This window comes from Centrocercus urophasianus, unplaced genomic scaffold (genome assembly GCF_019232065.1).
Source record: "Centrocercus urophasianus isolate 14NV4802_14NV808 unplaced genomic scaffold, USGS_Curo_1.0 seq_5, whole genome shotgun sequence".
Classification (NCBI taxonomy): Eukaryota; Metazoa; Chordata; class Aves; order Galliformes; family Phasianidae; genus Centrocercus; species Centrocercus urophasianus.
In genome coordinates this window covers 4,228,684-4,241,612 of record NW_024885088.1, presented here as the reverse complement: position 1 = coordinate 4,241,612, position 12,929 = coordinate 4,228,684, and the positions used below count along the sequence as shown (strand labels likewise).

General features: G+C 42.4%; 1 protein-coding gene across 2 annotated transcripts in view; it reads right to left on the bottom strand.

Annotated features, from left to right (window-relative positions):
- MPPED1 (metallophosphoesterase domain containing 1) overlaps positions 1-4,484 on the bottom strand; it is a 63,525-nt gene extending 59,041 nt beyond the window's left edge. Inside the window, exon 1 of one of the 2 annotated variants that reach the window (XM_042835152.1) lies at positions 4,414-4,484. The gene's annotated coding sequence lies outside the window, so the exon portion shown is untranslated. Of the gene's footprint in view, positions 1-718; positions 941-4,413 lie in introns of those variants that run through there. The other variant, XM_042835153.1, reaches the window with a different exon arrangement.
- Between the last annotated feature and the right edge of the window lie 8,445 nt (positions 4,485-12,929).

Sequence of the window (12,929 nt, the reverse complement as noted above, 5' to 3'; positions counted from 1 at the left end):
TCCTCCCGCTCCAGCAGGCAAGGTATCTTGAACTTTTACCAAAACCAACTCACACTAGGGATTCAGTACATGTGCTGAGGGAAAAACTGAGATATATCTCAGAAGAGTGATACTGTGAAGATAAGCTTTGAGCAACATATTTTTGGTTTACCGCAAAACCAGAAGGAAGGCTGTCACACAAACAAGACATAATTCCAGTATTATTAGTTACTGCTACACGAGTGTCCACAAACCAATTGAAATCCAAGAAGAAACTACATTAGTACTGTACAATCAAACAGCAGCAAAAAGCTTCTGCCCCAAAGAGTCTACAGTCTACCAAAACTCAACAAAGGATGTGGGAAAAAAATGATACAGCAATGTAGAAGAAAATGATCAACGCAACGACAGAACATTACATTCCTTCCATTTATTTAAGAAGACAATGAAAAAATAAGCAGGATTAGTATCACAAATAAGAAAAAGAAAAAAGAAAAAAGAAAAAAGAAAAAAGAAAAAAGAAAAAAGAAAAAAGAAAAAAGAAAAAAGAAAAAAGAAAAAAGAAAAAAAGGTATGATAGAGCCGGTGAGAAGAGGAAAAAAGAAAATTAAGTGCTATGTAGGATGTTTGAGCCAGAGAGAACACAAAGTAAAGCGACTGAGAGCTGGCAAAGAGGGATCTTGAGCAAAGCGACCAATTAAGATAAGGCAAAGAAAAAACAGTCATATATATCAGTAACCATTGGTCTCCTTCGTACGCTGCTTCTACAGCTGCTCTGCTGGCTCCAGTCTTTGGCTGAATGGCAAGACCCTCACCTGCTGTAAGAGAAGCTGGAATACATGCATGGCACATAACCGAACTTGAAAAGTCAGGAGAGCATGCTGCATCAAAACAGCTTGCAAAACAGTCATATAGGTTTAATACAGTAATCTTATTAGCAGAAATGTATAAACTAAAAAGACATAATCAGTAGGTGGCAAATACTTGCAACTGAAATGTACAGTATGTATTACAACTCTTAAAAAAGAAAATCTAAATAAGATGACCAATTAAATGACATTATGAACCCAATTTTACTCCCATGGTAAATACTGGTATTTTAAATAGTGAAGCATTCTGTATTTAGGTTAGCATAACGAAGACCAAATCAGCTACAACTGCAAGTTACTACACATACAGCATGATGGTTATTTGTTTATCCTAATATAATTCCCACTGCCACATCAAATCACAGCAAAACTGTCACACTTGTTGACAGTTTCAACAATGAGGTCAAGCAGTGAGCAGTCACAAGAGGATGAACTGCTTCACCCTCCGGAGATGGTCACTGCAGAAGCTGGTGAATAGTCATTACACTAAGAGCTCTGCTCCTTTTTGCAGTCTTACACTGGACTGTCACTCTGTAACCTTACCCAAGCATTGCATTCGCATGTATTTTAGTTATAATAACATTAGCCTCTAAGGATGACCTTCTAAGAGGAAGTCACACAATAACAGTCCAGTGTCCTTAAAGGACTCCCTTACAATAATAGCCTTGCTTATATTTCAAAACAAACCTGGAAGATTCAGGATTGAAACAGGAACGTGTATTTAAGTTAGAAACGATTAGAGACCATATCACTTTTATACACTGCAGCACAGACCCAACTCACCCATGGACAACGTTCACAAAACCCAACCTGCTGTATATGCAAATGACAGTTTCCACCACTATACTTGGTCTTCTCAGGAGACCTCAAACTGTACATTGTAACAGCCTAATACATCTTAATGTAACAGTACCATGCAGAAAGACTCTTCCCTCAGATTATTTTACATATCCTCCCTGAATCTGGCTGCTTGCAATTCTTTGAAATACAGTTTAACAGGAATCAGATGAACTGCAGGGAATTACCACTATGTGTATTAATCATTTGAGATGAAAACTGATTTCATGTACAAAAATACTGAAATCCTCAAATTTAAATACACATTTTTATTCACTGATAGTTTCTTCTCGCAGATAGTATCTGCATCAATTAAGTGGTCAGCTGGTTCTAAGGAATTTGAGGTTCCTCATAATTCAGTGGCAAAACTCTAGCTGACATAAAAAACAGAAACCATTCCATATAACACCGCATGCTCTACTACAGTAGAGAAAAGCCCATTCCTGTGTAAGTCTTCAGGTGAGAGGGACTGCATCTGAGGCAGCAAATCCAGTCATATTCCTTTCCTAAGAGGACATAATATGCACTTTTTTTCCAATTCTTTACAATGAATTCTGTTAGGTAAATATGATCACAAACGGCACTATAATCATTAACCCAAGAAGCAGAAACATCAATGTCAGAATAGGCAATGTATTCCAAATCAGAACTCTGGTCCACTCTACATTCCTGCTGACAGTTCCTGTAATGAGCACACAGCATTAAAGAAAAACCATGACCTGTTTAAACAAAGATCAGAGCACCAGCTTTATCTGTGCATTCTCTGGTGTTGTTTGTTGTTTGGTACTACAGCATCCTACAATAACACTTTAACAAGTTTTCATGCAGGGCACGAAGGGTTTGCTCTAGTCTAACAGGAACAATTGTTTATCTTTAACACAGGTGCTTTTCTTCATGTGAATCTGTACAGGTATTCACAGCAGTTACAATGCTTTAAATCAGACTGAAGGAAAGCACAGAGAAGAGGCAGACTGGTGTACAAGCAAGAAATTTTAAAATTCTGTCTCAAATAGCCTGAGACAACCAAGGAAATGAGAAAAGCAAAGCTATAATTGTTTAAACACACCATTTAAATTCTGTGGCTAATGATTACAATCAATCAGTTCATTTACGTAACATACACAGGATAGCCATCGTATTTAATAATAATAATAAAAAATCATATGTAAAATAAAAAAATACATACCTACACTGCCAGCAAATTTACATCACGGCACAGTTTAACACGTGCAGGTCCAGCACACGTTACAGCCCTGTAATGACTACTGAACAGTCTTCTCAAAAGATGCACTCATTTTGGAAGCCAAATCCCAGCCATACACATTTTCTATGCAGTCCTGCATTTTAAATACCTACTGATACTCTCTTGAGAAACTGAGCTCACTTCACCAGGAGCTTATCACAAAGTTTAATAATCTTGCCCAGTTATCCAGAATAACTAAAGCTCCTTTGCTCTGTAGCCTAAATTACTTACTAAATTCATTAGGCATTAACTGAAGTTGAAGTGGTTATCAATACTGGATGTTATCAGCAGATCTTTCAATTAAGGTATTATCAAGATATGTGCGGTGTACGCAGAAACCTTCAACTACTGATCATTTACCAAAGAGAACTGAAACCTGCCCGCTCTCTGCACGTTTCTCATTCTTATCTCCTATGTTGGCCACGCACAAATATATGTATTTAAAAATGTATTTCATGCTGCTGGTTCAACGTGCAAACCGCAGAAACGCAGACATAAAGAAAACAGTGAAATACATCAAAATCAACGAACCCTTTACCTAACTCTCTTCAATCTTCTATTTTCTTCCTCGCTCCGCTGCTCGGAGCGTGCCGGGTACCAAGCAGCAGCCAGATGCACGACACGAAGATCAGCACGAATTCTGAGCAACTTACTGAATGCTCTCCTCCCGGAACAAAACTTTGGAGGTCACCAGATCCTTTCCTACCACCCCGCAAAGTTCTCCCGCTCCCACCGCCCCTTCCCCGGGCCGAGCTGCCGCACCCGCTGCTCCAGGGCTCCCTCTGGGCGGTCCGTGCCCTCGCACCTGCCCGTAGCCGACGGAGCCGCCCTCCCTCCGACCCGCGGCTCGCAGCCTCCGCGGGAACTCGCTAACAAAGTAACTTCCAGGCGGGAGCACGGCCGCTTTCCCCCTCAGCCCCGCGGCCGGAGAGAGGCGGAGGCCGGGCGGGCAGCGCTCCGCTTGGCGGCTGACAGCCCGGATTTACCTTCGCGCAGCCCTTCCTCCGGCCCGGCGGAAGGCGAGCGGCGGCAGAGCGGCATGGAGGCAGGGCGCGGGGAGCCGCGGGGCGCTTCCCTCCGCCTCTCGGCAGCCCCTGCTCCTCGGAAAGCCCTTCCCCCTGCCGGACCGCCTCACTCTCTCCGGCTTCGGGGCATACGTATCTATTTTTTAAGGAGCGCGGAGAAGCCGCGGGGAGGCTCGGCTGGGAGAGGCGAAGCCCTGACGCGCTTGGGGGTGGGCAGGCGGGGGGATCCAGATCCTGGCACGGCCGTGCACGCACACCCATCCCCCCTTCTCCGCGGTCCCCAGCCGGGGAAGGCAGCGCCGAGGCTCGAACCCCGCCGCCTCCAACCGACCCCGCAGCGGGGAGTGGGGCCCTTCGCCGTGCCCCCGCCCCAGCCGCGGGCAGACCCCGCCCGGGGCGGCCGCCGGGATCCCTCCCCGCTCCCACCCCTCGGGGCAGGGGCGCTCCCCAGAGCACTTACCCTGCCCGCCAGGGCTGCTCTGAAGCCGCAGGATTTTGCGCGAGTGCCCGTCTCGTTCTCCGGGAGCCCAGCCTCCCCTCCCCCTCGCCTCCCCTCCCCCGCCTCCCCCACCTCCTTTGGGGGGCCAGGAATCCCCCCCCCCCCGCCCCTCCCCCCCCCCCCCCCCCCCCGCTCCTTTGGGGGGGCCAGGAATCCCCCACCGCCGGCCCTCCCCTCCTCCCCACCCGCCCGGAGAGCCCCGCGCCGCCGGAGCGCCGAGCGGCCGCGGCCCGGCCCGTGGTCGGAGCTGCCCGGCCGGGCACGGGGCCCGCGGTACTCCATGGCCCCCGGCCGGGGCCGGGACGAGCTGCCGGCCCGCCCCCGCGCCTCTACGCCCTCCGCCCGAGGGGCACGCCGGAGCCCGCCCGCCCCGAGGCAGAGCTGTTGCAGCCCCTGGGGAGCGGGGGGGTTAGGCGGGAGCTCCGTGCCGGCTGCCCCCGCGTCCCTTCGTTGCGCGGGGGGAAGTTGATCGGGGGGTCCGCCTGCAGCCAGGCCGCGCCGCGCCGGCAGTGAGGCGGAGAGCGGGCGGCAGCGGGGGTCCGCGGCTGCCGGCCCTGGCCCGCTGCCCTCCTCCTCACGGCGGCCCGGGTTTCCCTACCACCCCCCGCCTCGGGGTCGGGGGAGCCGCTCCCCGCCGGGGGGTTGGGAGGTGTTGGTGGGGCAGCGGGAACTTGGGGGTGTGAGGGGAAGGCCCTCTTCCTGCCTGCGCCCGGTGTGGCTCCCGGAGGCACCGAGCGTGCACAGCTTGTGTGAGCTTTAAAATCAGGCCATGATCATCAAATCATAAATATATAATATTGCACTCCTATGATATTATGAGTAGAGAGTAGGAGAGTTAAACGCATGCATCGAGGAGAGGCAAATTAGATGTAAAGGGCTTTGCTGCACAGTCGTCAAGTGATTCTGAAATGAAATATTTTAAAATCCCTCCAAGAATAAATTCAATTCCTGCACGCCTGCTCCTGTCTCACCTAGCAGGGGAGGAAGCGTGCTGGATGGCCAGCAACAATTAGTGAGCTATGTCTGCTTTTAGCACACACGGTGACTTTATCACTAATAGAACAGTCCCTGAAAAAATGGTGTGCTGGAAAACATCCATTCCTTAAAAGAGAACTGGGATTTGGGCAGTTGTTTTGTGTAAGAATGAAACAGACAGCGTTTGAGGGGTTTTTTCTGAAAGAAGAAGAAGAAAAAAAAAAGACCAGCTCAATAGTGAAACTATTTCCAAAGCAGAGGCCAAACTGGAGCACAAGGCTCTCACAGGGGGCGAGCACCTCCGCTACCCACTGAGCCATTATCTGTGGGTGGAGAGGAGGCCAGGATGTATCAGAAAGCAAAAAAATGGACCTGAGAGCCCTCCCTCACTATTTCTGTTAGTGGCAAAACATATTTATCTTGAAATTTTACATTTTCACATGTCAGCGTTTTTACAACAATATAAATGTGCTTGAAAATTTTTTGATCAGCCTAATGGTTAGGGCCTATTAGAAGCTGCAGAACGTATTCACAATAAATGCACTTATTCAGATGCATGAATACAAGCTCAGAAAAGTAATTATAGGCACCCATTTTTGGAAATCTAGAGGCTGGGTAAGATCCCCATGAGAAATACGAGTAATAAATTTCTTCAAAAAAAGAAAGAAAGAAAGAGAGAGAGAGAGAAAATGCTCTTTTTTATTTTTGTCTTTAATATTGACATTGTTGATGAAATGTTCCAGATACAGTAGAGATGGCTTGAAGTAAAACCTTCATTTTAATTATTATTTAAAAGAACAAGTGAAAAAAATGGCGTTAGTAATTTGAATATTTTGCTTTTAAAAATCTTAGTTGCCTAAGAGTAACTGATCTTCCTTTTTTTGGTGAACACATATACATAAATTTGCAGATGATTGTTATTAACAAGTCTGGCTATTTTGATTCTTCTTCAGCTAGGAGACTGCATTGTATTCATATACATTGTATTATTCCATTTTAGCTTTTAAACCTTTTATTCAGAATATTAATTTCTTAGCCTCTATTGTTACAAAATAGTGAATGATACTTTACTATTTTAGTTGCTTATTTATTATTTCTGTCAAGTTCTGCTTGCCTGAAAACTGACACTCAGATAAAATTGATGTGGCATAGTTTCAAATTGTCCATTAATTAAGACTACCTTAAGTGTGCTTGATGCATTTCAAAAGCATTTTTGCGTTTTAAAATAGTTCTTGAAACAGCTGAAATAATGACAAATGAATGGGAATTCAATGGGAAATGTCTGGTAGCCATCACCTTCACAGTCCTAGTGAAAGCAGATCTTATCCTCTCATATTTGGGATCGTTGTAGATTGACAGAAAAAAAATAGGCAATCTTACTTTTTCTACTCTTGCGTTGATTTTTCAGCTTTGAGTTAAATAGTTCTTAACAGAACACCCTGAATGGATTGAAACAAAGATACTCAGCCCGCCTGCGGAATAAACTGCAGCTTTCAAAAATTGCTTTCCTGCATCAGTTACATCCTTCTCCATCTGCTAATCCAGTGACTTCAGCCAATTCAGTGGCATCACCTTCAAAACTTCAGCAGCAAACATCTTTTTGATTAGCTGTCTTAACTCATGTCAGTACATGGCAGCAAGTGTAAGATCTAAGTTACTTGCAATATCAAATATAATTTGAAGAGATAGAGGTAATACAGCAAATGAATTTTGGATGGAAGTGTGCTGGAATAATACTAGGACAATGCTTGTAATGGGATTTTGATCAAATTAATGAGACAATGATGCAAAGAACCTCTAAACAGTTGCCATTGGTTGTACAAAGAGATCATTAAGTTAAGGTGAAAGAACTCATGTATCTTATTTTCAGATTCTTATTATAATGACAAAGTGCTATATGTGAACCCTTACTTTCTTAGCAACTGACAAAAATGAATTTCAAATAATAGTGGAGGATGTGATCCCCTTATCTAAAGTGAAAGATCATTGGGCAAGTGAAGTTTGGGAGAATGCAGGAGGAAGGCATACATCGATAGTAAAGATAATTCTGTATGAAAGTGCATCCCTTTATTTCTGCTGAATTTTTGTATTTCATTTGCCTTTTTGATGGTTGACAATCATTTATGTTTAGTTTAATTTAAATCTGTACTTGAACCATTTTTCAGTGGGTAAATGAATCTGATCTACTTTAAGATTTTTTGATTCTCAAGTAGTTTGATTTTTACAGATAAGGGTTCACACAGACTCCTGTCAGTACAGTGTCACCTCGGAAGAGGAGCAGCAGACCAGTGCTGAGTGACAGCCTCTAGCTCTGACATCGTCAATCCGTTCTTCCTGGTGTTATCCAGTACTCATCCTCTGTGTTTGTCTGACATATCAGACTTCCTGCACATGCACTGCAAAGCTAGCTTGCACATATCTGCTATGTCAGTGCTTCCTAGGCTTGTCTGTGCTGGGCTCCTGTGATGCTTTCCTGAAATATATGATTTACTGCATTTGGCAAGTACAGCTGATCTACACATTCACTGTGCTCCTAGCCAGGACTCTTGAATACATAGCATGTGAGTCAGTGTAAATGCAGTCTGCTGCTTTGCACTATGACTGCAAAACCCCAGCAAATAAGGAAGAACATGAAGTTGTACCTGATTACCACAGGGATATGTAGCATATGTAGGAGGCCTTGTCCATAAAGTAGCCTTACCTTGTCATTCTCAGGCAATGGAGAAACCTGTTACTTGAGCAGCAGAACTTCATTGCTAACACAAAAAGCATGTTATGGTTTTTCTTCCCCTAAATTTTACATCTTCTCCACAGAAATTTAAAACTGGGTCTAATGCATGACAATAATATTCCATTGTCATTTTTTAGAGTGGAGGAAGGTCTTTAATATGCATTACATTTTTAATCTAATAAATATGTAGCTAGTTCTAAATACAAAATATATCAGTCAAATCATTTTCATTGGTATGTAATTTTCCAGTAAACCTCAGTGATCTTTCAATTTTGTTGAGGTATTCCCTCCTACTCCTCATAAAATATGGAACTACGGTACTCTGCCTGGGGAAAAAAGCCTGAAGCCACGCATAGTGGTGTATCTGTTTGACAGTGTGAAAGAGATATTCCCTGTTCACAGTCCTGCAGAGTCAGACTTACTGCTGGTAAACTTTAAATTGCCTGAGTTGCCTGACATCATGATTAAAAGACTTTTTTTTTCTTGCCTGAATTTGTTTGACAAAATAGGAGAGAGAAAAGGCTCACAACTGCTTGCATACCAAGCAAACAATTGCACATTGACCAATTCTACAGGCTTCTCTTATTCTTAAAACTGTAGTCTAATAACAGTATGGATAGCACAGGACATTTTAATTTCCCCATCACAAGCAAAACAGAAGACCTAAGTCCAGAATCCTGAAACAGGATTACGAGAAGTGTGAAGTGAGGAGGTATATGAAAAAAAAAAACAAACAAAAAAAACCAAAGGCTTCAGAATAATATTCTGCTTTTAATTTTAATTAAGACAAGTGAGAAATGTCACAAGTCATCCACAATGTGGGTCACAGCAAAACTACATAAGTACCGTAGAAGTACTCCTTTTTTCTTAAACACCAGTGTAGTTCCTAGTTGCATTTTACTGTAGAATGTCTTGGAGTTTACTACCGTGTTGGAAGCTGGAGAACTGGAAATAATTCTAAAGCTTGAACAGTAATGATTGCTAATATTATTAATAGTAAGACGAAATCTCTGCATTCTCCAATATTAAAAAGAAAAAATTAAGTGGAGTGAATAAAAAAAGATAACAAAAAGCATTTATATTCTGAAAGATCAGGAGTTGTATGTTTGGAACAGCGTTAAAGATTAGTTTGCTTTCCACGCTATAAATCAACAAATGTAACTGAGATGCCATCTCCAGTGAGGAAAGGTGTTTCATTGCTGTTTTTTATCAGTGATACGTATCCTTCAGCTCAGGGGGAAACGTCCATTTCCAAATTGCTTTTAACAAAAATCAAGTGGACGTATTTGTGCTTCTAATTTAGGAACACAGATCCCTTTTATAGACATTAAAAACTGTTTAGTACTGGAATTTTTCATTAATTGTAGCTGTTTCATGTAGTGTCTTTCATGTAAGCATTATAAAAGGAATTTACTGTAGGATTTAGAATATGGGGTTTGGGTTTTTTGCCCTTCGTTCTTGTTTTGTATTTTTATTTCTTTAGAGAACTCTTTTTTTTTTCCCTCTTTCAGGAAATTTCACATAATCTTTTCCATTCGTCATCAGCCAGGTTGCTGATTACCAGAGTAACTGCCAAGCTTTCAACTCCTTGTCATCAATGGGCTGTGAATGACAGACAGCATTAATGTTGGCAAGCTCCCACTCTCCTTTTCGCCTTTCCCAAATGTAATTAAACTGCACTAATACAGCAAAAGAAAAGCTGCAGCTTTATTTTACTCACCCTAATAACATAACAATTAAATCACAGAAGCACACAATGCAGTCAAATAAACCCATCATGACAAGGAAATTCAGAGGTAAGAGAAGCGCGCATCTAACATTTAGAGAAAAACATGAGGAAAGAGTCTTCCTTTCCTTTCCTAACACTACAGTGACCACGCTGTTTGACCTTCAGCAAGATGATATGGCCAACATATAAGTAGCCACTCTGTTGCAGCCTGCTGAAAGGCATCAAGTGTTTCTTCTTCTGTTGCACCTTCAGTTTAAGCATAAAAGAAATAATTGGCTTCTCCTTGAAATGATCTCCGTGAAATGATCTTGGAATGATCTCCCTGGTAGGAGACAGCTAGATAAGGAACAGAGAAGATGTAACACAATTAGAATGGCATTACACAACTCACCCATCAGAACAAGATGGCAATATCCCGATCCTGGAGGAAGTCCTGCACTTTGGATTTAAGGACTGTGGGGGGGTCGGAGAATAGCGGAGTGTGAGGAAGAGGGAGAAATCAGTCCTCGAGTCATTTGCAGAGGACAAGGGAGGCTTGTAGAAATGCAGAGGTATCACCGAACCCTTCTGTGGTAGATAATTTATGAGCACATGAATTTATTTATGTTTCTTCAGACCAAAGCAAAGCAGAAGTTACAGGCCTGCAGAAAGGCAACAGAGTTTAACCGTAAAGCTTTCCCTCGTTGCAGCAGTGCTCTAGGACAGGAAACAAATGCTGGTAAGGAGTCTGAGAACTGACTGCCATGACCCCTGAAAACAGCTCTGCTAGCATACATGCTAGGAAGGGGATGGCAGTCTAAGTTTTCAAGCTATCAAAAATAACACAACTGGTTTATAAAACAATGAAAATTTACAGTAATGCAAATAAATAGTTTATATAAATGCAAAGGGGGAAAAAAGGAAAGATTATTACACAGCTAGCCAGGAATGAGGGGAAAGATGGAACTCCCCAGTGTGTAGCTGAGCGGCAAGAATGGGAATTTGGTTGTTCCTGACCACAATAGATGTAGCTTCAAATTTGACAATCATTAGGCCAGCCTGGCTGAGCAGACTTCAAGCAAATGTTTGCTTATGCAATTTTGGTGACTAATAGTGACTGTTAGTTGACAGGTGGTACCTTAGAAATCCAGCCTGTGCCAAATTCACTGAAGATCTGGTAGTGTGGAGCAAGTAATTTGCCAGCGTGAACTAACAGTTCTGCAATAACAAATGCAGTATGATATGGTAAGTGCTCCAGAAGAAGGAATCTTTGGTTGAAAACAGCTTTTAAATAAAGTTTGCAGGAGGATCTGATACATTAAGATTCGAATAGGTCTGAAGCAGGAATTAATTTTTATGTTTGATAATATGACTAAAATGTCATGAACAATAAAAAGGGAAAGAAAAGTGATGCACTTAAACTTTAAACATGTAAAACCACAGGAGTGAATGAATGCAGGAGGAACACTAAAGGGGTGAATTTCAAGGTTTCTGTTAGATTTGCTTTGATATAATACAGAGTTTGATATGGCCCCAAAAGACCTGTTGGATAAGCATCATGATTTTTTCTTTGATTCAGCAAAGACTGAGATTATGGTGTTCCAAGTCAGCTCCCGGCCATGAGGGGGAGAGCCAGCACCTCAAACACCCATCTCATCTGTTTTTGCCATCAAGCAAAGAAAGAAGAAGCCACAAATGACATGGAAAAACATGCCAGAATAACATAACTGAACCTTGAATTTTCTTGTGCATCAACAATAACTCTCGATAGAAAAATAATGATGGAGGATTAGTTTCCTGTATATGTACTACCTTGAACATTTTAAAAGGCTTTCTCTGAGTCACCATGAATAGAGGTGATTCCCCAGACCCTGTAACAATTTAATCTGATTTTTCAGGCTGAACATTAAGCAAAGATCGGCAATAGAAATTGGCCCAGACGATGACAAAAATGCCAATATTGCAGACAAGATTTGTGTCATTTCAATGTGATGGCCTTTGATTTTCAGAATAAGCAGCTACGTTTGAGATACCTCTAGAGAAGGCTTTGGCCTGGAGTTCCTCCTGGCCTGTTCACTCTACCTAGATAATACCCTAGGCACATGCTAGTATCTTTGAACAAAATTAGATATCTTCATAAATAGGACAGGATCAGCCTAAGCTGCTGGTCTGAAACCATACCCAAAGCAGTAGGAATTGTTTTAAGAAGAATGAATTTAGTGCTGGCACACAGAACAGTAAGGAGGGAAATTCTCCTCTTAAGTCTTTGAAGACCGGATGTGCAGTTCTATGGGACTTTAATCCTACTAGAGGAGGTTTATTTGTGTGTTTCACATAATATTAGATGCCATTTGCATAAAAAGGGTAGGAAAAGAATGTTATTTCAGTGGTCAGTGTGTAATTTAGCAAATGAAGATGAAAAAGTTCTTCTGATTTTTTTTTTTTTTTTTTTTTTTTGTGTGTGTGTGTGAGTGTGTGTGTGTGTGAACTTATCAGGGCTTCAAACTTCATTTTCAATTAGACAAAAATGCTAAAGATTGTGGACTACATATTGATACAGAGATGCAGATCACCTCAGAGGATGATAGTTTATTAAAAGTCAATGGCTAAACTGTCCTGAGAAAAACTACTGTACGCTTTGTCAAGGATTCAAACTATAAAATATTTTCACAACTACTTGTATGGAAAGATGCTGTGATCATAGTGGAGCAGGCATCCCAGCAGTAGTTCTTTGGATACAAAACCAGGAGGGCAACGCATTCCAAAAACAGATTGAAAAATGGCAGTGCAGTGGGTTTGTAGTAACCCAAAAGCATGGATTCAGGCTTAGCATGGATTGCTACTGACATTTTGTCTACGTAGCTTCATTGTGCAATTGATTCCAAATGCCAGTATAAACAAGCAAGGAGCAAATAATTGATTGTTCATAGGAATTAGCATGTTTGGGATGGTTTCCCCACTTTCTGTATCTTGCAGAAGTTCAAATCCAGTGTAACAGTGGCTACAAGTATTCCTGAGAAACCAAGTCATTCCCACAGAGAGAATGTGATACCAGAGCACTAT